This window comes from Lissotriton helveticus, chromosome 2_2 (assembly GCF_964261635.1).
Source record: "Lissotriton helveticus chromosome 2_2, aLisHel1.1, whole genome shotgun sequence".
Taxonomy (NCBI): Eukaryota; Metazoa; Chordata; class Amphibia; order Caudata; family Salamandridae; genus Lissotriton; species Lissotriton helveticus.
In genome coordinates, this window is record NC_136060.1 from 173,031,331 (window position 1) to 173,059,022 (window position 27,692).

At 44.9% G+C, this 27,692-nt stretch overlaps 1 protein-coding gene across 3 annotated transcripts in view; it reads left to right on the forward strand.

Moving 5' to 3' along the window:
- PHOX2B (paired like homeobox 2B) overlaps nucleotides 1–27,692 on the forward strand; it is a 488,291-nt gene that overhangs the window by 22,398 nt on the left and 438,201 nt on the right. For all 3 annotated transcript variants that reach the window (XR_013608335.1, XR_013608334.1, XR_013608336.1), the window contains exon 2: nucleotides 12,606–12,668. The gene's annotated coding sequence lies outside the window, so the exon portion shown is untranslated. The remainder of the gene's footprint in view (nucleotides 1–12,605; nucleotides 12,669–27,692) is intronic.

Sequence of the window (27,692 nt, forward strand, 5' to 3'; positions counted from 1 at the left end):
ATGTGTTTGAGGTATGACGTAATCTTTATCCAATCGCAGCGCTACGTTTGGTGACGTAGCGTTGCGTTTGACGTGCGTCAATTGGAAATTTCCCAGATCTTCGGGAACTTTCGTGGGGGAAAGGCGTGTTGTTGTTCCGGTCTATTTCCTGCATCGTTTGACAGGTAAGTTTATATTTTAATATTATGTAGTGTATTATTTGAATGTATTATTGATTATGTAGAGATTTTGTTTTTATAATTATAACTTTTTAATAGTAATCTTCGACATTTGTGTATCGCTACTTTTTTTTGCGTTATCCTATGTACTTAGTATATAGTTAAATATGTATTAAACTTTCTAAATTGTGAATGTGCAATGTTTTAATGTACTTTTATGTAATGTATAGCAATGTATTGATTGAAAGTTATTGTTAATGTGTAAATTTCATTCATTTTTTGTATTTGCGTAATTTTTTCGTGTTTGTAAATAGTATTTTCCTTTGTTTATGAGCTGTTATGTATTAATAATTAATATATTAAAGTATTGGCATTCTTATATTGAATCGGTATGTATTTAGTAGGTGTTGGGTTATTATTTCAGGTATCGTATGTACAGTATTGGTCTTGAATTTTAATAACATGAGTGTTTTACTTCTGTTCGTTTTTCCAAGTGTTTTTTTTTGTGTAACTTGATTATTTTCTTCTGCGTATGTACAGGTTTGGCCTTTTAATTAGAATTTTATGAGTTGTTTATTCGTTAGTAAGTTATTAATGTGTGGCTTTTATTTTTGGCGTGTTATTTAGTCCATCATTACATGTATACATTGTTTTGTTTATTAGTTATTTTTTTGGGCGTAATCCTACTTTTCTAGTGCTTGTAATTTGGCCCTTCTTTTGTTTTTCTTGGTAATGTGGGTGTTATTACATAATTGCGATCTGGTTTATTTTAGTTAAAATTTAATTTGTATTCTTCTCTACTGTATGAAGTGTAATTGTTTCTGCAAATATTGTTTTTCTTGCTGAGAGATGGTGTAGTGTTGCAGAGTGTTGCTGTGTGAGTTTAGATTTTTAATGTGTTGGTGTGTAGTTATAATGTGGCGTTGCATAATTTTTTGTTGTTGTGATAAATTAACAATAGATGGCAGGAGTGATTATTTTCTAAGACAGATGGCGTAGTGTTAAAAATGGTAATATTGTGTTTCCCTACAATGTACAGGTTGGAGTGTGTATTGGAAGAAAAACCAAATAAAAGCATTCTGAACACGACGCCATCTGTCTTTGAAATTTTTCAATTTTGTCAGCTTTAGTTAATTTATGTACAGTATTTGAAGCTTAAATCTGCATTGTACACGTTGCCTCTCCACATATGTGTGTGTATGTTTTTTGTAAAAAAAATTTGATTGAAGTGTATGATGTTATTGTTTTATTCCGCGTATGTATTATTTGTGTTATAAACATTGTGTACGCTATGTTTTCCTTTAACGCTTGTGACGTTTTTTGTGGTTAGCGTTCTAGTTTTTTTTCTTAACTTCCAATCTGTTTAGGGCGTGACGTAATTTCTAGCCAATCGCAGCGCTACGTTTAGTGACGTAGCGTTACGTTTGACGTGCGTCATTAGGTAATTTCCCAGTTCTTCGTGATTCTTTGCGTGGGAAAGGCGTGTTGTTCTTCATAGGTCTTGTTGCTGCGTCGTTTGACAGGTAATTGTAAGTTTTAAATGTATTTACTACATTTCTTGAATGTGTTATTGATAGTCTTTATATGTAATGTAAATTTTTTTTCCGTTTGTTAATGGTTCGTTACGTTATGAAGTAGCGACATGTTTTTTTTTCGGGTATGTATTTATTATTTAGTTGAGTACTTTTGTAAAGAGGGGATGTGCTATATATAAAAGTACCAATGTATATAAATGTATGTTTAGTAACTTTTGTTTAGTTTACTTCGTTACGTAATATTTAGGCAATGTGATCATTCCGTTTAGTGACGTAGCTTTGCGTTCGATGTGCGTTTACGTGTAATTATCCCGATCTTGGCGAATGTTGGCATGCGAAAGGTGTTTAGTTCTTACGTAGTTGTAGATGATTATTTGGACAGTAAAATGTAAATATTTCAATTATTGTACTAAAATTCTTTATGGATTATTGATTCTGATGTTTTCTATACGTGTGTGTATCGAGACTGTATTGTCTTTTGCCTATGTTCTTAGATTATAGGTATGTTTGTTACGAAATTGTGGATCTGCTAATTGTACCCTGTTACTGTGGTTGTGTACTTTGCCCCACAACAGCATCAGTACAACACCAGCATCACTCATCACAACACTAGCATTAGTCAGCAACATATCTAGCATCACTCACCACCACCAGAGCAACTGTCACCAACACACTAGCATCACTCACTAACACCATAGGATCACCTAGCATCACTCAGCACCACAGCAGGAGCACTTTGCACCACAACACCATCAAAGTATGGGTACGGTGCATAGTGTTAATGTGTTTGTGCTGAGTGATAATATGTTGGTGTAGAGTAATGTTGTTGTGGTGTGTGGTGGTGCTTGTTGATGCTGGTGTTGTGTTGAGTGATGCTGGTGTGTCGATAATTGTTGGTGTGGTAGTGCTGTGGTGGTACTGAGTGGTGTTGTATTGGTGCAGACTGTTGTTTGTGGTGTTGCAGAGTGATGTTGTGGTGTTGAGTGATACTGTAATGGTTCAGAGTGATGGTGTGTCGGTGCTTAGCGATAATGTGGTGTTGTTTAGTGATAATGTTGTGCTGATGAGTGGTGCTGTGTTGGTGCTGAGTGCTGCTGTTGTGGTGCTATGGTGATGCTGAGTGATGCTGTGCTGTTGTACCCTGGTACTGTGGTGGTGTACTTAGCCCCACCACAGCACCATTGCAACACTAGCATCACTGAGCACAACACTAGCATTACTCAGCAACATATATAGTATCACTCACCGCCACCAGAGCAACTTTCCTCAACACAGTGGCATTACTCACTAACACCATAGGATCACCTAGCATCACCACAGCATCATTCAGCACCACAACAGGAACACTTTGCACCCCAACACCATCACTGAACATCACTACAGCATCATTTAGCAGCAGAGCAGCATGACTCAGCAGCACAACAGCACAACTTAGCATTGTTTTGTTGCACATACTTTTGTAGTGGTGCTGTTTGACGATGTTGTGCTGTTTGTTACTGTGATAGTTGAATTTTATATTGTGTTGGTGGATAGTGTTAATGTGTTAGTGCTGAGTGATAATGTGTTGGTGTAGAGTAATGTTGTTGTGGTGTGTGGTGGTGCTTGTTGATGCTGGTGTTGTGTTGAGTGATGCTGGTGTGTCGATAATTGTTGGTGTGGTAGTGCTGTGGTGGTTCTGAGTGGTGTATTGGTGCAGAGTGTTGTTTGTTGTGTTGCAGAGTGATATTGTGGTGTTGAGTGATACTGGAATGGTTCAGAGTGATGGTGTGTCGTTGCTTAGCGATAATGTGGTGTTGTTTAGTGATAATGTTGTGCTGATGAGTGGTGCTGTGTTGGTGCTGAGTGCTGCTGTTGTGGTGCTGAGTGGTGCTATGGTGATGCTGAGTGATGCTGTGCTGTTGTACCCTGGTACTGTGGTGGTGTACTTAGCCCCACCACAGCACCATTGCAACACTAGCATCACTCAGCATAACACTAGCATTACTCAGCAACATATATAGCATCACTCAGCGCCACCAGAGCAACTTTCCTCAACACAGTCGCATCACTCACTAATACCATAGGATCACCTAGCATCACGACAGCATCATTTAGCACCACAACAGGAACACTTTGCACCACAACACCATCACTGAACATCACTACAGCATCATTTAGCAGCAGAGCAGCATCACTCAGCAGCACAACAGCTCAACTTACCATTGTTTTGTTGCACATACTTTTGTAGTGGTGCTGTTGGACGATGTTGTGCTGTTTGTTACTGTGATAGTTGAATTGGTGGAGCTGTGTGGTGGGTGCATTGGTGGAGCTTAGTTGGAGCATCGGTGTGTGGTGGGTGCATCGGTGGAGCTGTGTGGTGGGTGCCTCGTGGAGCTGTGTGGTGGGTGCATCGGCGGGGCTGTGTGGTGGGTGCATCGGTGGAGCTGTGTGGTGGGTGCTTCAGTGGAGCTGTGTGGTGGGTGCATCTGTGGAGCTGTGTGGTGGGTGCATCTGTGGAGCTGTGTGGTGGGTGCATCTGTGGAGCTGTGTGGTGGGTACATCTGTGGAGCTGTGTGGTGGGTACCTCGGTGGAGCTGTGTGGTGGGTGCCTTGGTGGAGCTGTATGGCGGGTGCCTCGGTGGAGCAGTTAGGTGGGTGCATCGGTGGAGCTGTGTGGTGGTTGCATCGGTGGAGCTGTGTCGGTGGAGCTGTGTGGTGGGTGCATCGGTGGAGTTGGGTGGTGGGTGCATCGGTGGAGCTGTGTCGGTGGAGCTGTGTGGTGGCTGCATCGGTGGAGCTGTGTGGTGGGTGCATCGGTGGAGCTGTGTGGTGGGTGCATCGGTGGAGCTGTGTGGTGGGTGCCTCGGTGGAGCTGTGTGGTGGGTGCATCAGTGGAGCTGTATGGTGGGTGCATCGGTGGAGCTGTGTAGGTGGAGCTGTGTGGTGGGTGCATCGGTGGAGCTTTGTGCTTTTATAAAATAAAACGTATTCATCCTAACGAAAGCTAAGTAATAACATTTAAAGTGAAGATCTGGGTGCAGAGTGTCAAGTTTTCCAAGCAATGTTTTTGTATTTGCTCTAAAAATGTACTAACATTTGCAGTGCATGTTATTTTGTGACAGTGGGATTTGTGTTGCCGGGCATTTTTTTTGGGGGGTGGGTTTTTTTTTGTAGAGAACACAAGAGCTTCGCATCATGACGGTGATTAAAGCTCTCCAGTATCCTGTTTTAGTTTCACAAAGTCTTAAAGTCTGCGTCCTGAGTGTTTATGTTAATGAAATTGTAGAGCAGGGGCGCAGTAGAGAAGGAGTGAGGGGTGTAAGGGATTTTGTCGTTATTTTAGGCATGTACAGAATGTAATGTAATGTTGATTTAAATTCTGTAAGTTGAATCTCAAATTTCCAACAAAAACGTGTGCGCTTTGGAGAGGGAGGGGTGGGTGTGAGTAGACCTCGTGCTATAGGATTTTTATTTTTTATTTTGCTGAAAACGATATTTTTTTTTTATAACGTAAGCGTAATTGAAATTTAAAACAAAAAGCATGTGTTGAAGATGCACTATTGAGGTTTTTTCAGGGCATATTGTTTGCTGTAGATGTATAACGGTGGAAGCATTGGCTTAATGGCAGTGTTATGCCTCCTACTCCCCCCTACCGACGTTACTAACGTCCAGGACCTAACTGACCACTATCTCAACTCCATGGCCTCAATAATCAATGAGGCCGCGCCAATGCAACTGAAAAGAGTATCCACTAAGACATCCAACCCCTGGTACAACGGGAGTCTCAATGAAGAGAGACGGGCTATGCGAATGGCAGAGCGCACCTGGAGATCAGTTCCCTCGGCACTGCATCTTAAAACTCTGAGGAAAAAGAGAAATGCATATTTCTGGAAAATAAAACGCTCAAAATCAGAGTTCTTCAGACTCCAGCTAGACCAAGCAAAAAACCGTCCAAGTAAACTGTTCGAGCTAATCCGATCTCAATCTAAGGAACAACCCCCAGCTGTCAACATTATGAGCACTACTCCTTCCTGTGAAGATTTCTCAGCTTTCTTTAACAAAAAAACTGACAATATAAGGAGCGACCTCCTCAATGACACAAGCCTTTACTCAATACCCAACTGCATAACTCCCAATAAAGTAAAAAACAATGCGACTTGGTCATCCTTTGACACCTACTCTGAAGAAGAAATTGACAGAATACTCAGCACCCTAAAACCATCCAATCACCTCACTGACCCTCTTCCTGCTAACGCCGTAAAAGACTTCATCCCTTTGCTACTCCCACTCTGGACTAAAATTATTAATAGCTCACTACAACAAGGAACCATCCCGGACTCCCTCAAAGTTGGACAAGTTACACCTTTACTGAAGAAACCAACAGCCGACCCCACTGATCTAAACAACTACCGTCCGATTACCAACATTCCCACTCTCGCCAAACTTTTAGAAAAATGCGTCCAACTACAATTGACAAAGCACATAGAACAGTTTGATCTCCTAAACCCACACCAATCAGGCTTCCGAGCAGGGCACAGCACTGAAACCGCTATGACTCACATAATTGACGACGCCATCCAAATCTTAGATCAAAATAATACCTGCCTCCTCATCCTTCTTGATCTCTCTTCAGCATTCGACACAGTGAAACATGAGAACTTACTCGATCTCCTAAAGACAAGAATGGGCTTCTCTGGGACTGTGCTTCGTTGGTTCACTTCCTTCCTACACAACAGGTCTCAAAAATTCAAGAGCAAAAACCTGATGTCTTCCCCAGTACTTTGTTCAACCTAGTTATGGAGCCTCTCACCACCCTGCTACAAGCATCCAATGTACACTTTCACATGTACGCCGATGACACTCAAATATATCTCAAGTTACATTCCCCCAAAGACATCCTGAGTCTGAATTCAACGATCAGAAGCACCCAATCCTGGCTGGCCGATAACCACCTCAAACTCAATGCTATGAAGACTGAGTTCCTCCTAATCTCACCTCCCTCGAAAATATCCTCCGCAGAAACATGGCTTAAGCACCTAACAGTACTCAATGTCCAACCGACCATCGTGGACTCAGCAAAATCCTTAGGCATAACACTTGACACCAACCTCAACATGCAGCAGCATATCAGCAAGGCTACTAAGGGGGCGAACTTCCAAATAAATACCTTGAGGAAACTGAAACCCTTCCTTCCAGCAAAAGACTTCCAAACAGCAGTACAAGCTCTAGTCATCCCTCGCATAGACTACGGCAGCGTGGCCCTCTGCGGCCTCCCCCTAACGACAACTGCACCCCTCAGAGCGTCACTAAATGCGGCAGCGAGACTCATCACTGGATCAAAAAAACACTCGCATATCTCCCCTGATTTCAAATCCTTGAACTGGCTGCATCTTGAAGCCAGAATACAGCTGAAAATTGCCTGCATGACGCACAAGGCTATTCACCTGAAATCACCCAGCTACCTCACTCATAAGTTGACAATTTCCGGCGGGGCCAGAACTACCAGGAGCACAAACAATCTTCTGCTGAAACCGCGAAGATTCCGGAAGGAAAAAACTTACAAACGCTCCTTCTCTGGAATGGCGCCCAGGATCTGGAACGCACTTCCTCATGAAACGAGGCTCATCTCCTCCTCCCTTCTTTGTAAGAAAGAAGTGAAAAGTATCCTTATGGCTAAATACACTTGAACAATGCGTTTGACTTACATTGCGAACAGTATTCCAGTATTTTATTATGATATAGCCTATATATTCCTTTGCACATGTGTTTTGACATATATTAGTCTATATATATCAGTATATTAGCCTTGCTACCTCATACCTGTACTATACGTAATATTTTTGCTATGTACATGAACTTGATGATCTACCTACCTACTATGCCCCCTTGTTCCCCTACCTTTCCACCAGCCTGTGTAAAGCGCTCTGTTATCTGCAAAGATCTTGTTCGGGCTATATAAAACTTTCAAAATAAATAAAAAATAAATAAATGTATTCGCTAAGTGTAAAAATGTATTGTTTTCCCCCCAAGTATTTTTTTTAGAAAATAAAGTAGTCTATTCCTTTCTGAAAATTGAACGCAGATGTGGATGCGTGCAATGAGGTCCTTGTTGTGTGTGTGCCTCGTGTAAAAGCATGCCATGGGTGTTGCTGCTGTGTGTGTATGTGTTGGAGTTATGCAGTAAGGGCTGTTGGTGTGTGCCTTCTGGAAGCATGTAGGAACAGCTGGTGTTGTGTGTGCCTGGTGTGTAAATGTGCAGGAACAGCATGTATTATGTGTGGCTGTTGTAAATGTGTGCACAAATGTCTATGGCTGTGTCTTCCTGTGGCAAAATTATGCACTGTTGACTGATGTGTGTATGCCTAATGTAAATGAGATGCGTCATTTTTAATAATCATAATTATAACATAAGTAATTGTATGCAATGGTTATTGGTGCTGTTTCTGTACGTGTTGGAAGCATGCAGTGACGGGTGTTGTTGTGTGGGCCTGGTGGAACAATGTAAAGGAATCGTTTTTCTAAGCACGCAAACATTGTTTAAAAATGTAAATTTAATGTCTGAAGGCTGAATATAAAATATCCACATTAAACATCTGCGCGCTGGACAGTGAGGGGTTGGTGTGTGAGTAGAGAGTTTACTGGACGATATATATTTTTTTGTGTCTGTAAAGTATACTTTTTAATATGTCATAAACATAAGATGCAGTAGTGTGGATGTATTTAAGCATATTTTTTGCAGATCTGGGGTCTGAGTGTTTAAAAATAAAAACATATGGAGAGCTATGCGCGCGCTACAGAGAGAGGGGGTGGTCTCATTAGCCAGCGGAATGTGAGATTTGATGTGCTAAGTAAATACATTTAATGTGAAGATCTGGGTGCAGAGTGTCAAGTTTTCCAAGCAATATTTTTGTATTTGCTCCAAAAATTTAATAACATTTGCAGTGCATGTTATCTTGTGACAGTGGGATTTGTGTTTCCGGGGGGGGGTGTGGGGGGGGGCGTGGGGGGGGGGGTTTGTAGAGATCACAAGAGCTTCACATCCTGCTGTTCAAATTAGCATTTCACAGATGCTGCCCGACAACAGATTAGAATCTTTACGACGGTGCTTAAAGCTCTCCACTATTCTCTTGTAGTTTTGTTTCCCAAAGTCTGTGGCCTAAGTGTTTATGTTAATGAAATTGCAGAGCGGGACGCGCGATAGAGAAGGAGTGAGGGGATGAAGGAATTAGCCAGCTGGATGGTAGAGAGGCTGTGTGTTTTGTGTACTTTGAAATCAAACCTAGTTTTATGATTTCAATTCAAGTTATAACATTTAACGTGCAAGTTAGTTTGCAAAACGTAAAATATATAAAGAAACCGCTATTTTAATAACGTCAATTTTTGGGGGGGAATTTACGTGCAAGTCTTGAGTCTGCATGGTAAGTAATAGCATTGAGCAGGCGAACGCTGGGGAGGGAGTGTTTAAATAAGTAGTCAGCTAAATAAGAGAGAGTCTGTGTGTTTCATCATATTGGATGGATGTAGCGTATAGTATTGTTGTGGGGCTATAAGTTATGCTGTGGTGATGCAACGGATAGTGAGGGTGATAGATAGATAGAGTGAGTGAGTGTGAAGGATAAATAGAGGTAGGGCAATAGAGAGACAGGGTATAGATGGATGGATGGAGTGGGGGGATGGACGGATACAGTGGGAGGATTAATGGCTGGATGGATGTATTTATGTATGGAGAGGGGGGTGGATGTAGTGAGGGGATGGGTGTATGGGTGGAGTGGGGTGAAGGATGGATTAAGTGGGTTGCTGGATGGATGGTTGGAGTGCGTGGATGGATGTGTGGAGTAGGGGGATGAATGGATGGATGGATGGTTAGATGAATGAATGGATGGAGTGGGATGGATGGATGTCGCAGGATGGATGGATGAAAATGTGTGTGTTAAAGCAAAATTGGAGAATGGCTGCGAGCTTCTTGTTGTCAGCGTGCACAAAGTAAACCGCTTATGAAAGGAGAGTCTGTGTGAGGGAGGGGGTGGTATGAGCGAGAGGCGCACGCAGGGAGAGTCTGCTGGTCAGCTGAATGCAGCGTGCAGAAAGAGCCAATGGGAGAGAGGCTGCTAGAGAGAAGGGGGTGGGTGGCTGTGGGATGCATGATAGCGTGCTGGAGAGCAAGAGGGGGATGATCAGCGCGAGGCGCGCGAGTCAGCTGAAAAGAGCGTGCCCTAAGTGGAGAGCCAATGGGAGAGAGGCTGTGGAATGAGTGTGGTGGCTGTACGCACGAGTCAGCTGAAAAGAGCGTGCCCTAAGTGGAGAGCCAATGGAAGAGAGGCTGTGGAATGAGTGTGGTGGCTGTATGCGCGAGTCAGCTGAAAAGAGCGTGCCCTAAGTGGAGAGCCAATGGGAGAGGGGCTGTGGAATGAGTGTGGTGGTTGTAGGATGCATGATGGCGTGATCAGCTCGAGGCGCGCGAGTCAGCTGAAAAGAGCGTAGACTAAGTGAAGAGCCAATGGGAGAGAGGCTGTGGAGTGAAGAGCCAATGGGAAAGAGGCTGTGGACTGAGTGTGGTGGCTGTGGGATGCGTGATTGTGAAGTGAAGAGCCAATGGGAGAGAGGCTGTGGACTGAGTGTGGTGGCTTTGGGATGCGTGATAGCGTGCTGGAGAGTAAGGGGGTGTGATCCGCTTGAGGCGCGAGATAGAGAGGGAGAGGGTGGGTGGACTTAAAGTGACGAGCCAATGAAACACCTTAAAAAAAAAAGAATTGGGCGAGAATGCGCGTACTTGTGTTCACGTGCACTGCATCAAATCGCCAGTTTGGTTAAACTCTGGATAAGCCCCTATATCTCTCGCCAGCTCGAATGCGCAAACGCATCGGCAGGCGAGACCTAAAAACATTTACAAGATGGTCACCTGTTCAAACACATACATCACCTCACTCATGTGCGCATCAGTCGTAATGAACGCACATGAATGCATCATGACACGTACGCATACGGCACGGCGCATGGTGGCTGTTTATATTTTCCAAAAATAACAGGCATGGGAAAATAACAGGCATAGGTGAACATTTATTTCTCATGGACAGGGTTTACAAAGGTTATGCACTTTCCTAGCATTTCACACGTCAGTGTTTCAACACCTCGTACTCCGAAGAAATCTCTGCTATTTACAACATAGTGTTTTTTTAAGAGCAAATTATTAATGTCCTGGTTGTCGGACATCTTCCTGTGGGACTGTGAAATTGATGCTGCCGCTGCCTCACATCAGAGTTGAAGATCCTCATCGCCGCAAAAGAGGAAGCACTCCGAAGACACACCTGTTGAAGATCTGTCCCAGAGATTGCAATTGCCATGACTGAGTGCCTGTTTGAGGAGGTCACAATACCGAAGACAAATTCCTGTGCAGCCATGCTGAGATGATTCTGCCAAGTGTTTCATGTTTGGGGAGAAGCCCCTGCTGCAGCCCCTACATCAATAAAGCTCCAGCTGCAGAAGGGGGCCAGCAGAACATGCCCGCTGCCTTTACCAGAGCTGCATCTCCACCAAACAGGTAAAAGCAGGGCTCACCTGTTATCAGAGCAATCATTCAGAGAAATCTGATCTATGAACTAGACTTTTACCTTATGAACTCAAGCTGCCCAAAGCCACTGAAATTACATAGGCATGTTGCCAGTGGGGTGATCCAGAGTTCCTCTTCCAAATGAATGCTTAGACCCATTCCACAGCAGGCACTGTAGATAATAGTGAACTCCAATGGCAGGCAGAGGGTACCAGAAGGGTGTAACACCTCATTGAGGATCGTGGATGGTATCACAACCCTGTACCTGAAATCTCTATTGAATTGTGTAGTATTTTGTTTTGCTGTGAGATTGAAGTACTTTCCTTTAACTAAAAGGTAGGCACTGGGATGCACCATATGGATTTGTGTCTGATGGTTGTGTATTGAGTTCTGAGCTCTTACTCCCCCCCTCATTATTTCCAGAAGCCTTTGATGTATGCCGTCACTCCCAGAGAGCCACGGTCGAAGGGGTGCACTTGGACTAGTTTGCAGAGCCATAGTAGAACAGACCCCAGAACAACAGTGGCAAAAGTCCTCAACCACCATTACTGTGGCCCAGTAGCCCCGACCCCCAAAAAGGGTCTGTCACCTCCAATCTTTCTACTTCGTGAACATTTTCTGCCAGCTCGCTCTATAATCTTGATCTTTTTTCTCCCTCTCCGAAGCCAACACATCTCTTTCTCATTCCTACCATCTAGACTCTTTATTCACACTCTTGTCAAACTAAGCAGGTTTGGTAACAACATCTACCTGTATCCTCTCTCGGCTCTCTGCACAGGTAGAGAATATTTATTTCTTGCCTTTTCCCCAACTACCTCACAAACATGTCCTCCTTAACCATCAATAGTGTTCTATCTTTTCCTGCTTCCCTCCATTTCCTAGTCTCTTTGCTTCCATGTTCTCTCTTTCAAAAATGACATCTCTGTGCCTGATTGTATATCCTTCCTGTTATCTCCTATGTTTTATTTCAATCCTATCTGCATCTTATTTTCTTTCTTTGAGTTATCCACTCAGTCTTGACCTACTGCCTCTCCCCCCAGCTCCTGCCCTTCTTCGTTCTACCACCTTCCTCTCCGCCCAGGTTTCTGGATTGAACCTTATTCTTTTTAAACCCTTTACTGGGTGACTCCTCCAATTTTGATATCTTGCTTTCTCACACCACCCTCTCAAAAATCTTAAAATGTGTATTTCAGAAATAATTAACCACATATCTTTTCTATAGTTCCTGCTCGGCAGCATGCGTCTAGTCTGCTGTTATTAGCTTTGGCATTAGCCAAGACCTTTTAATTTAAATAAAACTTATACTTATAATATACTTACTTGTAGACAGTTTCAGCCAATCCTCTTCATCCATTGATCTGTTATTTTGTCTCTCATATCTTTCAGGGGAGGCCCATTCGCAATGGCAGAGGAGCGTCGCCCCACTAGCTCAGAGCCAGCAGCAAAAATGTAACGGTATTTCAATATCATTTTATTTTTAAGCCTCTGGCTCTGCCAGCGTGTACAGGGAGGGGCGGGCCGAAGCATGGAAGGGGGAGGAGGAGTGCTAGGTGCACTTCCTAAGTGCTCATGTGTGTTTGGCCAGCCGTCTCAAGCCGACCAAAACTCACATATGCACTTAGGTTTTTCCAGACCGGCTGCATTGGCAGCCAGGCCGGAAAAACCTCAAGACTCCCTGGTCTGAGCAGGATGTCTTTCTAGCCTGCTCAGGCCAATCCCCGCTCTGCTCTGCAGTGTGGTGATTGGACAGGGAGTGTGTGGCGTAGTTAGTGTGTCTGCTGGGACAAGGAACTCCCAGCACCGAGGCACAAGACTGAGACGGCCAGCAGCAGGTAAGCTTAACTTTTTATTTTTTAATATTATTTTAAACAATCCCCGCCATGCTCCCTCTTCCCCCGTGCCCCCTACCCCTGCCCATCATATTTTTGTATATGGCAGCCATCATTGATATCTTTGTACCACCCACTACAGCATACAGCAAGGGGCAGTGGGTCAACCCACTTCAGCCATTGGGCAACTTCACTGCGAATGGCATTCAGCCCTTTCACAAGGACCCCATCCACATACAAAGTAGTTTGACAACAGTTCCAGGAGCTACCACGGCACTGTATGCTTTGTGAGACCAGGTTTTTTTTAATAAATCTTTTTATTAACAATCATTGACATTTACAAACAGTATGAAGGATTAGGCATGTATGCTAACAGAGAGAACAAGCAGAGATCATCAACAAATACATCTATATAATGGTAGTCATAGGGTGGAGGAAGCATAACAATCAATTCCGCGGGGCGGGCTACAGATATCCCCCTATAAGCGTTCCAAATGTCTCAAATTTTGGACCATTTTCGGGGTCAGCCGCAGGCGATATAGACTGATTTTTCTCTGAACATGCACCAGTCGAGGTCTTTTTTTCCAGTCTGCTATCGTAGGAGTATTTTCAGCTCCCCAGAGCTGTGCAATATTCCTTTTGGCTATTGTAAAACCTAGGGTAGCCCACTGGGTTTGATAGCTTTTTAAATCGGTAGGCTCCCAGATGTTAAGGAGGCAATGGCGCGCCTCCAGGTGGAGTGAAATTCCCAGGACTTCACAAAGTACCTTGTGTAGTTTCCCCCAGTACCATTGGATATGAGTACAGTCCCAAATGATGTGAATGAATGTGCCCAATTGATTGCAACTCCTTCTGCAATCTCTCCCTTTAGTGGCTCCCATATGCAACAGCTGGGGTCCCGTCACGTAGACTCTATGTAGGATTTTCAGCTGAATTAGACACACGCGCGCCGGGATAGCAACTATCTTAGGGGAGGATACCGCTTCCTGCCAGTCTTAATCGTCCATTTCAATACCGTCACTCACCCATCTTTCCCGCAGTGCTTGAAGGGGGCTGTCCATATTATTAATGAGCTTTTTGTAGATAAGGGATATGGTTTTCTCCGGTAGATGTCCGTCAAGAATTCTGTCCTCCAGGGGAGATGCATCTGGAGGGCAGAGTCCTATTGGCAGGAGTGATTGTAGTGCGTGCCGCACCTGTGTATAGCGAAAGAGCTCTGATTCTGCCAGCTCATGCTGGCTCTGAAGTTTAGCGAACGACTTAACCTCCCCCTTTACCCAGAGGTCTCGAATCCGCGAGATTCCGATTAGGTCCCACCTGTCGAACCCTTTCGATTTCCAAAGGTCAACCAGCACCTGGGAGTCCCACAACGGCGTTGCAAAGGTAATTTTCTTTGCCCATCCCAACGATCTATTGGCCGCGTGCCAGACCTCCGTTGAATGCTTTGTAGGGCCCGTAAGAAGATATATACCGGGCTTTGAATAAAATACTCGGTTATAGTTCCCCCGGGGAGGAGCCATCTATCCATGTTATTGCCCGGGTCATCCAGCCTACCATAGATACCGTGATTGACCCCCGCTAGGTGTGATGGCCAATAATACTTCCTGATATCTGGCAGGCTGATTCCACCATCCTACCAATTGAGGGTTAGTTCTTTTAGCGCAATTCGTGATTTCCCTGCCCATAGGAGATCTCGCTGTAGTCCCTCAATTTCTTTAAAATAAGCCTCAGGGACCAGGTCAAGGGAGTTTTGCAACACATATAAAAACTGGGGCAATGGCATCATTTTAAAAAGAGCTGCTTCACCCAATAGCGAGGGAGGGAGCGACTTCCAGTGTAATATGTTCCGTTTGAGCCTCTGCAACGCAGGGACAAGATTGCGTGTATATCGGAGCGAATGGTCAAGGGAGACATAGATTCCCTTGTATTTAATACCCTCTGCAATTTGCAATTGTCACGCGTGCAGCATCTGGGGCAGATCGCCCTTTAGAACATAGAGGAGGGATTTTCTAGGGGAGGTCAAGTACAACAGATTATCGTCTGCATAAAGAGAGATACGGTCCTCCCAGTATGGGGACCACCGCAAAACGCAGATCACCGGATCCAAGATGACAAAGGCTCCAGGGCCAAGGCAAATAATAAGGGGGAGAGGGGGCACCCCTGACTGGTATCCCGACTAAGCTGGAAGGTGGCAGGTTTTTTGTTATTGACTACAACCTGCGCCATAGGTGCATTATACAGGAGACATACCCATTGAATAAATTCTGGTCCAAACCCAAACTTAACAAGCATTGCAAAGAGATGAGGCCATTCTATGGTATCAAACGCCATGGTGGCATCCAAGGAGACTATTGCCACCTGTTCTAGAATAGGGGACACTCTGCCTATGACACCATGGATCCTGCTTAAATTCAGTGCTGTATTTCTGTGTGGCATAAAGCCGGATTGGTCTGAATGTATTAGTCCACCTATAATTTTAACTAACCGATTAGCCAACAGTTTGGCTAGGATTTTGGGCTCCGCATTAAGGAGAGAAATTGGGCGATATGAACTACACTCAGTTTTGGGTTTACCTTCTTTGTGGATGGTGATTATAGAGGCTATTCTCTGATCTATTGGTAGCAGTTCCTGCTCTCGTCATTCGGTGAGCATCGCTTTCAGATAAGGAGCCAACTTATCTGGTCTTAGTTTGTAGAGTTCGATGCAATGAGCGTATTGCCAGAGAACTTTCGTATACTGTCAGGTCACTGTCAAGGTATTGACGGTCAGCAACCCAGAGTATGGGAAGAGAGATATCTCTCAGGAGTGCAGCCGAATCACTTTCATTGTATGGGGCTACTGAGGTGTAGACAGTGTGAAAGTAGTCAGCAAAATGATAAACAATGCCTTGTGGGTCTGTCACGCGGGACCCTTTGGCGTCACAAAGTTCAGGGACCAACCTATTCACCCACTCTTTCCTATCAAGCCATGCTATTAGCTTCCCTGCCTTGTCACCCAAATCATATAGTCTACCCTGTTTGTCCCTCCCCATGGTCTTATCCTTATCAGTCAACAAAGCCTTATAGTCATCCTGCTTAAGACGGAGTGTGTGAATCATTTCGGGAGTGGTGTTTTCTTTACATGTCTTTCTCTAGGCGATAAATCTCTGCTTCAGCGTCTGAAATGTCTTTGTGTGCGTCTTTTTTCTTCCCTGAAATAAGGGACAGGGCTTGGCCTCGGTTTACTGTTTTAAAGGCCTCCCACAATATTTGAGGAGAGTCCACTGTGACCTCATTTTCTTGGAAATAGTCGTCAATGGATTTAATAAGTGCTTCACGGATTTTAGGGTCGCGGAGATACCACGGGTTAATGGGGGCAATCCTCCCCACTTGCGAGCGACTGAGGACTAATTGTACCCAAAGTGGGGAGTAATCAGAAATTCCCCTAGCTAGGTGTCGAATTTCATGGATGTGAGCAATTTGTGGTCCAGGGACTATGATGCGGGAGAGACTAGCATGGGCCCCAGAACAGAATGTGTGTTGAATTTTGTCCGGGTTATACGTTCTCCACCCATCGGCCAGGCCCATGGCATCAAGGAAATTTGACAACCAATTGGATTACTTACCCAGCACCCAGGGGGGTGACGATCTAGGGTGCCGGAGACTACAGAGTTGAAGTCCCACCGAGCACCAGCAAACCCTCTGGTATTGTCAGCATTATGGCGCTTAGGTCTTTGAATGTCATGGCCAGTAGTCCTGGTGGGACATAAATTGACATGAATGTGATAGAGTAGCCCTCCCACGTCCCAGTGACTCCTATGTACCTACCCCGATCGTCAACCCAAGTAGACGTTATCGTGAGGGGGAGCGATTTCTTGATCATAATCCCAACTGCCCGTGAACTGGAGGTGAAGCCGGCATGTGCTACCATAGTGTACCCATACCTATGCATTGCTTTACATGAGTTCCCAACCAAGTGTGTTCCTTGGAGCAGTACTATATCAGTAGCAAGCCGTTTAATGTGTTGGAGAACCACTCTACGCTTTATCTTGTCTCCAAGCCCATTAACATTCCAACTTAATATTTTAACATCTTTGTCCCACTGCGCACACATTCTAGCCACAACACATTTTGCATCTGAAATAGTCAATTCGGCCTGCATTGTCAATGAATAAAACCACTTCATAACCAAACCACAACCCCAACCCCATGCAACCCCGTTACCCAACTACCCCCCACCCTGCCTCCCTGCACTTTGGACGCTTAAGTGCCCATTTTAAACTTGCAGAGTGCCTGTCGCCCACCAGCTAAACTAAAAGAAGAAAAGGTTGGGGTGCGATACCCACCCTCATTGCCCTCCCCCTCCCAAATACAGTTGTATAGAATACAAATAATTCACTTCCTACTTGTACGATGATTAATTGTCCGGAAAAGGGCCCCAGTTCCCGGGCTGAACCCCCCTACATCACCAATATATATAACACCCCCAGTGTCCCAGCCCTCGCGAAGGCTTAACCATCGATAGCCAAAGCCCCTGTCAGTCTCCATGCCGTATTGCTGAGTGGTCTCCACGGTCGTGTTGTCCAGGGCCGTGATCTATCTGGTTGTCAAGCCACTCTGATGCTGCCTCTGGTTGTTCAAAGAACCAAGCCCGACCCCCTGCCTCTACTCTTAATTTCGCCAGGAAAAGCATTGCGTATTTGAATCCGCAATCCCTGAGCCACTTCTTCACCGTTGTGAAAGACCTTCTCTGCCCTTGCACCCTCTGAGTAAAGTCCGTAAAAAAGGTTATTTTGGCATTTTCGTAGCAGAGAGGGGAGGTCATTCTAGCATTTTGTAGGATTACGTCTCTATCTCTAAAGTTTAAGACCCTAGCGAGCATGGGACATGGAGGAGCTCCCGGTTTCGGCCGCCCCCCTGGGCACCCTGTGTGCTCGTTCCACAACGAAGAATTTGCTGAGTCCTTTTGGCTGAAGGTGTTGCAGTATGAGGTCTTCCACGAAGAGGTCCGGAGTCTGCCCCTCTGCTTTTTCAGGCACTCCCAGAATTCGAATGTTGTTTCTCCTGAGGCGACCTTTGTAATCATCCAGCTTGTTCTCTGTGAATTTACGAAAAGCCAGCAGGTCACACATTCCCTTGAAGGTGAGTTGCATCTTCCACAAGGTTCGACGTGGTGAGCTCGACCTGTTTGATCTTTTCGGTGGCTTTAGTAAGATCAGCCCGGATGAGATTTACTTCGATTGAAAGGGTGTCCATCTTATGCACTAAGGAGGTCCTGATTCCTGCGATGGCCTCCATGATATCTTTAAGGGTAAGTTCCTGGCTCTCTCCTTCAGCGTCGCCCAGCGTCCGATTCTTCAAGTAGGAGTCCTGAGGCGAGTCTTTGGGAAGTGTGTATCGGTCAAGCTTGTTCTATTGGACTGTCTTGTGGCCCTTGGGGCTATTAACTCTTGGACTCTCCAAGGTCGCCATTTGGTAAGCCGCAGGCCATTACAAGTTTCCCTGGAGTGCGTTGTATGCCAACTGGGCGGTGTCTGATTCTGGCCCACTTGTCTGGAGGTATAGGAATGCACACAAACCTGAAATGTATGCGTCCTCTATCACTGCCTACAGGCAGAACTGCAGAAGTCTGGCGAGGTGGGACTGCAAGGGTTCAACGGGGAGGGTCAGGGGGGTTTGCAGCCCAGGGAGAGGCTCAGAAGATTTCGCCAAGGTCCTGCCCGCCTCAATGCTTTCAGTCTCGTAAGGGAGCCTTACGCACTCGATCCAGGTTGTTCCCCTGCAGGGAAGGAGGTAGGGGGAAGTGGTGGTCAATGCGCCTCCAGTTGCAAAGTTATGACATGCAGGGTGGGGGGGGAGGTCAGGCCGGTGAAATCTCGATCTAGTGCACCATTCCCCCGTCCCCACGCCAGTTCCAGGAAGATCCCCTGCCACAGGACAAAGGGAAAGAGTGGCCGAGGCTCCTCCACAGTTTCAGGGCACCCCGAGGGTTGTTTGGCAGCTTTTGTCCCCCAGGGCAGCTCCCCCCGAGATCTGCATACACTCTGGTATTCAGGGGGGATCCGCTGGGAGGTGTCGCGTTGTGGGGGGCCCCGGTCTAACTTCAGGACACGGCCGCCCCTCCTCACCTCCGATGCGGCGTCCTCCAGCACTCCAGGTCCCGGCTTCGGCGGAAGTAAAGGCCTCCTCCAGAAGGGGTTTTTATCTTGGAATCCCGGCCTCCATTCGACACGGGAATGACAGGAGTCTGGTCTGCGTCTCCTCCGGAGCACGGCAATGTATTCAGATCCCGGATATGTGCGGCAGATAGATGCGGGGAAGACAAGTCGGGAAGGAATTCGCCGATCAAGCGGCCATTACGCGCGCCGCCTGGTCATGCCCCCGTGAGACCAGATTTTGTTTTGTTTTTAGTGAATGTTGAGTGGTGAGAGCACAACAGCATTCGTAACAATAACGTTTTGTAAAAACCATGACAAAAAAACCTAAGCATTGACAAATCCAAAAGGCTGACAGATAACGCCATGCTGCAACAGGCTTTGCCAATGCTTGTTTCTTCTCATGCAACCAACACTGATCTTCTTCACAACTTCTATCGTTCAGCTTATGCAAAAAGCACACCTCCATCCTTGACCTCCTCATTTTTTGCTGATACGCTGGGTCACCATCTAATTCTGATTCAAAATTCAACTCACTGATTCTGTTCACATCTCTTTTGTGCCCCTCTTATCTGAAATGCATTCCTCTTCAGACTGACATCCTTATGTCGTGAACTGAAAACGTCTCTCGCTCCTCTTTCTTAGTTTTCTGCCTCTTGGCCATTCATTCAACTCCTACGGTAAAAAATGTTAACTTCACATAACATGATCAGCCCTGATGCTGTTTAGTTAAAGCTATTCTGCTCTATGACCTACACTATGTGTAAAAGTGCCTTACAATGAAATAAACATATACCTTCTTGCTTTTAAACTTATTCTGGTGTTCTTTTAACAAAGCACGTGAAAGTGGCACTAACCCACCTTTACTATATTTGGTACAGATGACTATTAGACTCTAAGTATCACTTCTTTCTGGAACATAGAGGTCGTGCTACTCGCCAAAAAAGCGCTTCAACTCCTCATCAGGGGTAGTAAGCGCTATATAGATGCAATTACAATACAATACAATACAAAATCTTTTTAAACATTCAGATCTTCATGTTAATTTAGTGGTCCATCATCTGAAGTATAATCTTGGGTTCCATTCAGTTATGGCTTCCACTTTAGGTTTGGTCAGGCTCTTAACACCATTTTATTCCCATTTTTTCCTTCTGCACACCCTGTAGAGTAAGTAATGGCTAAGAGTGAACAGCTTTATTTCTCCAATCCCTTGATAGGACCGACCCTTAAAGACACCTCTATAACACCGTACGCCACACTCAGGGTGCACAAAACCATTTTATTTCCTACCGATAGTAACGCATTTGGTATTTTCAATATTTTTACACAAATTGTGAATATTGGGCCTAGCCTGTGCACTCAGGCAGTCATTCGTATAGAGGGCTCCGCTGACCCCCGTTAGCAGTCGCGACAGAAGTGGTTAAACAACATGAATTATTACATCTGGCTTGGCCTTTGGCATCGTGCAGATACAGCAGTTAAAATGGTGTCTTTTCATTCAGTTGGACGCGGCTTAATAACCGTGCATTGCCCATGGCTGTGCAATAAAATTCGCCGACATTTCTTCCATAGGTTGGGCTATTTTTTTCAAGAGTGTGACAGCACCATGGACTTGCCATTAACAAACTCATAAACTTGTTGGCGGATATGGTAAGGTTTGTGTTGATAGGGGACATGAACTTATTATGACAAATGCAATTTGTTCAGTAACACATACACCTAAATCTCCAAACTCTTGTCTGCAAAATACTGTGTTAACGAGTTTATTGTGCACAACTATTGGGTCTCTTGCTATGGGATAACCCCAGAGAGCAAGACTTCGAAACTTGAAGATTCCCTGGAGATGTTGGATGGTAAAGCTTAGCCCTAAATCCCATAGAGCGAGATACACGATTTTTGTCCACGCACAGAAAAAGCCTCCGAATTATTATGTTTCCTTCTGTAGTTGCACAGTGATAGAAAGTAAACAGAACACGTTTTCTTCGACTTGATAAACATTCTCTCCTGCCTGTTACATCACTTTCCCATCCCAGCAGAAGGAAGGGATATGGACGTACGGGTTCTGATCTCACTTACAGCCAAACAAGCTTCTCCCTGCAATGTTAGAGGTGTCCAAGTAATGCTTCTCAAATTACAAGATGGTTACTACAATACCAAATGTGTAATACATAAATTGCTATTTACCATGAAATAAAGGGTCTTGTTAAATGACAATTTGCGCAGTAACTTCTGTTAAGCACATATCCGAATTAGTGCACTTCCGCATGCCCATATTTTTCTCCTAGAAAATTTCAGCAGGTCAAACGCGCAGAAATGTACAAAGAGAAGTTGATAATTAGAGATACACATGGAATTCAAAGTTATCCTCCAACATGGAACACCTGTCTTTCAAGCTACAATCACAGCCAACGTCACCGTAAAAGGCATTCTCATCTACAGAGCACTGGGATTGTGCACCAACTTCACCAACTTCACCGGCACCATCACAGACTTCTTAGCACCACTCACCCTCGACACTAGCAATTTCATCCAACTCAGAGTCCTGAACTCCCACTTAGAATACCAGGCTAACCACAACTCAAAAACACTCATCAAAGCCCTTGGAAGTCTGGGCCTCAATCAACAAGTAAAAAGACCTACTTACATCACCAGACACCTCCTGGAGACTATTTTCACCACTTTTAACAGCATCCGAGTTGACGAGTCCACACCAGTCTCCTGGACATACGAGGCCCTCGTGACTAGCATCCTTGTCCCAGTTCAATGCACATGGACCACTGCCAGACCAGCCAACCCAAACTTTAATAGCCTCACTGACAAGGCCTGGAACACCGCTCTCACCACCCACCAACCAAACACAGCAACACCCTCCCCAAAACCATCAAGAATTTTAATGGATCACCTCCTTGTCGACTCCCTCCCCCTCAAACACAGTACTACAATGAGATCTAGATCCCAGCCCAGCAGGTACACAGAGGAACTCAGACTGATGAAACACCACTGCAAGAAACTGGAGCGCAAACAGAGAATGAGCCAGAACAATGAAGACAGGAGCACGTTCAAATCAGCCCTGAGACTCTCTCCCTAAATGATCCGGACCACCAAACGCAATGCTCTGGTGGATGCATCAATGCAATCAGCAACAGAAATTGTGAAGGATTTCACCCCGCCAGCAGCTGCCTCCAACTTGATAACCCCCTCGCAGCACCTCTTCAACAATCTCTCTTACTTCTACAACGACAAAATCACCTTCATTACAGCAACTTCAACCTGCAATCAGACCAGGCAGACCTTGCCAAATGCCTTCTGATCTTATACAAAGAACCAATGCCAACCACGTGGCCCATCATCACCCCATGAATTACAGGGGCTTCATCATCTAGAGGCCTGCAAACCATCAGCAGCTTCCATCCAATCTCAACAACTCCATCTCTTATGCGTCTTTCCCAAATGCTTGGAAACATGCAACTGTCCTCTTATTGCTGAAGAAACCCTCTGATGACCGTTCCAAACTCACCAACCATAGACCGATTTCCCTGGTACCATTCCGGGCCACGTTCTTAGACAAAAACATCACATCTACACAAATACCTCATTGAATACCAACTTCTCAACATCACCCTGTCTAGCTTCAGATCTAACCATAGCACAGAAACTGCCCTTATTGCTGCCATGGATGACATTCACATGACTCTGGACCGAGGAGACAGTGACCTTCATAATCCTGGACCTCTCCTCACTGTTTGGCATGGTCTCTCACCCAATTCTCATCCAACACCTACACAACATCAGACTCCAAGGACATGCACTCCAATGGATATGCCCTTTCCTGACTGGAAGGACCCAGTCAGTCAGCCTGGCACCAAATACCTCGGATGCCAGCAACCTCCTCTGCGGAGTTCTGCAATGATCCTCCCTGAAACCAACACTTTCAAAAACAAACATGATCCCTCTAGCCAGCATCATCCACTTTCACAACATTAACACTCTTTCCTTCCCCAACAACATGCAACTCACAGGCAAGACGCCCAGTACATAGATAAATTAAATGCCTGCATGACTAAAGTTGTCCACTAAATGAGACCAACTATCATAAGCTGAAAACCGAAAAGACTGAAATCATAATCTTCAGGAAGAGCACTTCACTGTGGGAAACCCGGTGGCCAACAAAGCTAGGACTGACACCCACACCCATGCTAAGAACCTCTGGATCATAATCAACAACAAAGAGGTCAATACCACCCAAGTCAATGATCATTATCGTCTCATGCTTCCGTACCCTGAAGATGCTGAGGAAGATTTCCAAATGACTTCCAATCAGTACCTGGAAAACCATAATGGGTGCCCTCGCCACAAGCAAGCTGGACTATGGAAACACCCATAGGACCAACAGAAAACTCACCAGAAGGCTTCAAACATTCAGAACTTGGTGCCCAGAATCAATGTCAATCTCGCCCCGGTGCATTCACATCATGCCACACCCGAAGAACCTCAACTGGCTCTCCATACACAAACAAGCACAATTCACGCTCCTCACCCAGACTTTCAAGGCACTACATAACACTGACTCAGCATACATCAACAATCACACCTGCCTTCGCAACCCTACTAGACATCTCCACTCGTCCAGACTTCTACTTCCACACATCCCACGCATATTCGAAAACCAGATCCGGTGGACAAGCCTTCTTCTACATTGCACCTAAAGTATGGAACAACCTGCCGCAACACATAAGAGCCTCCTTCTCGAATTCAACAAGAAGCTCAAAGACCTGACTTTACTAGTAGTCCCGTTAGGCCCTAGGTTTGGCTAAGCACACACCTGTGGCAGCGGCAGGATACTCTCACAGTTGATAGCGCTCTCTACAAATCTGCATAAAATAACATAAAATTGAAAAGTACTGAATTTCCTCACATTAAGTCGCATTTTCTGAGGGAAAACTCTAAATAGGAGATATTTACCACAACCAGTAATTATCTCACCCTTTGCTGTCAGTATTTTACCTAGCGGGTAAATACTAATTTCCTTCCTTCCCACTTGTGATCATGGCCTACGTGGAGAGATAAAGTAAAAAGACCAGTTTATCCATGGGTCCAGCCAATTCAGTATGTGGAATGGTTATATTTGATAGTTGCCTGTGATCAAGAAACCTGCACTCTGAATTATCAGTGCAAGCACTCATTAGACTGGCCCATATGAATAACAAGTCAGATCCTGGTTCTGGAACACTACATTGGATTTAGCCCTCTAGTTGCTCCTGTGAGAGTCTGTGTGATTGAAACTCCATGTAAGATGCTTTCCCTGCTGCTGTCTTATACCGGTCCCTTTGATTTTTGCATTCCTTTCTTTCATATAAATGCTGGTTAGTAGCAATAGCAAAAATCATTTTCACATTTGTGTTTAATTTTTATTGCATTTGCTGAGCAAGTTTTCATTACATTTGGTGAGCAAGTTATAGTTTGCATGGCTGCAAGGAAACAATGAAAACAACATAGGATCAGATTATTCAGTGAATAAGTTGCGGAAGCAGTGCTGAGTGATGTACTCTTTTATTCTTTGCTATGTAGTTAAGAGTTCTACACAAGTGTTTAGCCATCTTATGGTGCACATGCCTGGGCCTTTTTCAAGGTTAGTGAATACATTCAGTTATACATGGAGTGTGCTCAGAAATGTGTTCTGAGATTCTGTATTTTGCGTAGGCGTGGTATACCTTGTTACTTTGGTTCCATTTGGCTCAAGAGCAAAGTTAAAAATATTCTGAGTAAGCAATGGTCTGGTTTTGTGGTCTCAATGTGGACTGCTCATTAAGACCTTATTATCATACCATCACATTTACTGGGCACGCATGACCCATTGGGCCAAAAGTTCTTTAGCAGCCTTTCGCCCCCACCATAGCCCAGGTTGCTGAAGCCTCAATGACACACCGAAGCACTAAGCTGACGTGAAATGAGGCTGTTGCCTCAAAACAACATAACTCAAATTGTTTTGCTGGCTTGTATAAGGCAATTTACACATTTATGAGGGTTTATTTTGTAAATTGCCCCCTATGTTTCCACATTCACTCTGATTATTCAACTTAAAATGGAAGCCTTCATCAAATGGTGAGGTAAATAACTGTCTATAATAGAATAGCAGCAAGACCCTGTTATAACATACCACTCCATCTGCAAATACACAGCAGGGGTACTCTGCCACATTGTCAGTACAATGAATCCAAGATTTTGTGATATGTCAGGAAGGACTTTGCCTCTCTACAAACTAACTGTTTTAAGAAAGGTATGTGCAGTTTTACTTTCATAGTGCCTTGATATCATAGAAGCACAGTGGGAGCACACTCACATCACATCCCAGCACTCAATTTGCCCAAAAGCATTATGGTAAATGCAGTGCACAATAAAACTTTAGTAGTAGTCTTGAATTGTTCATCCTTGGTGCAGCATGTGTTGTGTAACTCTAGACACGTGTTTCTGGAATCATTGCTTAATCAATAGAGATCAACATGTCGTTTTGGGGATGCTTCAAATGCTGCCCAAAGTCTTCTCAGTCCTCTGTACCACTCACTGGGTGCAGGTGCATTAAAACAAGCTTATCAGCTCAGTAGCTCAAGGGAGCCTTTTCAAACAGAAGAAGGGTTGGAGCACACTGCCTCACATCCCGGAACTCAGTTTGCCTCCATACATCATGGTAAATGCAGTGCATAATATACGTACTTCAGTAGTAGTCTTTCATTTTTCACCCTTGTTGGTGCAGCTTGTGCTGAGTAACTCTAGATGTGTTTCTGGATTAATTATTTCATCAGTAGAGAGAACATGTGATTTTGGGGTGCTGAAAATGCTGCCCAAGTCTTCTCAGGTCTCTGTACCACTCACTGGGTCAGGTGCATCAACACAAGTTCGGCAGCTCAGTAACTCAAGGGAGCATTTTCAAACAGAAGGAGGGTGGGAGCACACTGGTGAAAAAATAAAGACTACTACTGAAGTAAGTTTTATCATGCACTGCATTTACCAAGATGCATTTGGGCAAAGTAAGTGCTGAGATGTGAGTCATGGTGTTCCGATCCTCCTTCTGCCTTGACATCTTGCATAACATGATTCACTACTTTAACAGATGCATAACAAATGAAAAGTTCAATCAATGCTTCTATCTTATGCACCCCAGGCCATCGCCTTGCGTAACGTCAGTTTATTGTATTGAGGGTATAGTAGACCCTGTTGTACTTTACAGTGCATACATTTTTTTCCTCCCACTCTGACGTGGGGATGAATGCGTGAACTCTTGGCTTTGTAGATGCCTGTTTCAGTTGGATATGATTGTACATTTCTCCAGTATCTCACCCTCCTGCGCAGATCGTCTTCGTAAGGGGAGAGATGATTGTTAACTGCACTGTCTAGTCAGCTCAGCAAATGGTTCCTTTTCCACCCACAAGGCAATTTTGGAGCAATTGGGTAAATTCTAAAGTCTTTTACATTCCTGCATCAGTCTGATCTTACAAGTGGAGCAGTGTTTGGTGCCTGCACTTACCTCAGCCCTCCAGGCCCAACTCCCAGATTCCAGGTGACCGGGCCTTGTTTGTGCAATTGTGGACATGTGTAATCTGGATTGTGAGTGCTGTATACCCTGTGTACATAGTGTTTTCCCATATGGTACCCCAACAAAAATTCCTGGCTCTCACACTCTTTTTATTGAGGGCATCCAGCTAAAAAGCTCACATCTCCAGATAAAGGTAGAGAGGTTAAGGGTGTCTTCCTTATTTGTAACTATTAGTGCCAGTTACCGGCAAGGGCCAGAGCCCCTATTGTATTTTGTTTTATTCACATCCTTTCTTGAACCAAACCTCTCTGCCTTCCCCCTCTTGGTTGGTAGTTTAAACACATTTCTTACATACAATTACCTCCCTCTCTTTCTCAGATTCTCACTAATGCCACCTAATGTAGGATTAAGTCAGGATCCCCCGCTGATCCACTTAAACCTGACCAATTCAGGAAAGTACTCCCTATAATCTTACCCTCCTAGAGTCAGGTGATAAACGGGTCCCTTGCCATGGCCTCCGTGCCCAGGGCATGGAAACAGGCCAAAGTAATTCCCCTGCTTAAAAAACCTGTGCTCAATCCGGCCAAACCAGAGAACTACCACCCTATTTCTTTGCTCCGTTGGGCGGCAAAGATCACGGAGGCAAATGTGAACTCCCTCCTGTCGGATTTCCTGACCCTGAATAACACACTGGACCCCTCCCAGAACGGCTTTCAACCTGATCACAGCACGGAGTCTGCCCTCCTGGCTGTGACAGAACATCTCTGGTCAGCTTTTGGATGCTTGGCAAATGTCGGCACTGATCCTGCTGTATCTGAGTGCTGCGTTTGACACTGTGTCTCATGACATACTGCTGAGACGCCTGGAGGAAGTGGGAATTACTGGCTCAGCCTTGGAGTGGCTTAGCTCATTCCTCCATGAGAGATCATTCACAGTAACAGCCCCCACCCCCCACCCCCGTTTGCCTCTGGCGAGCGCTC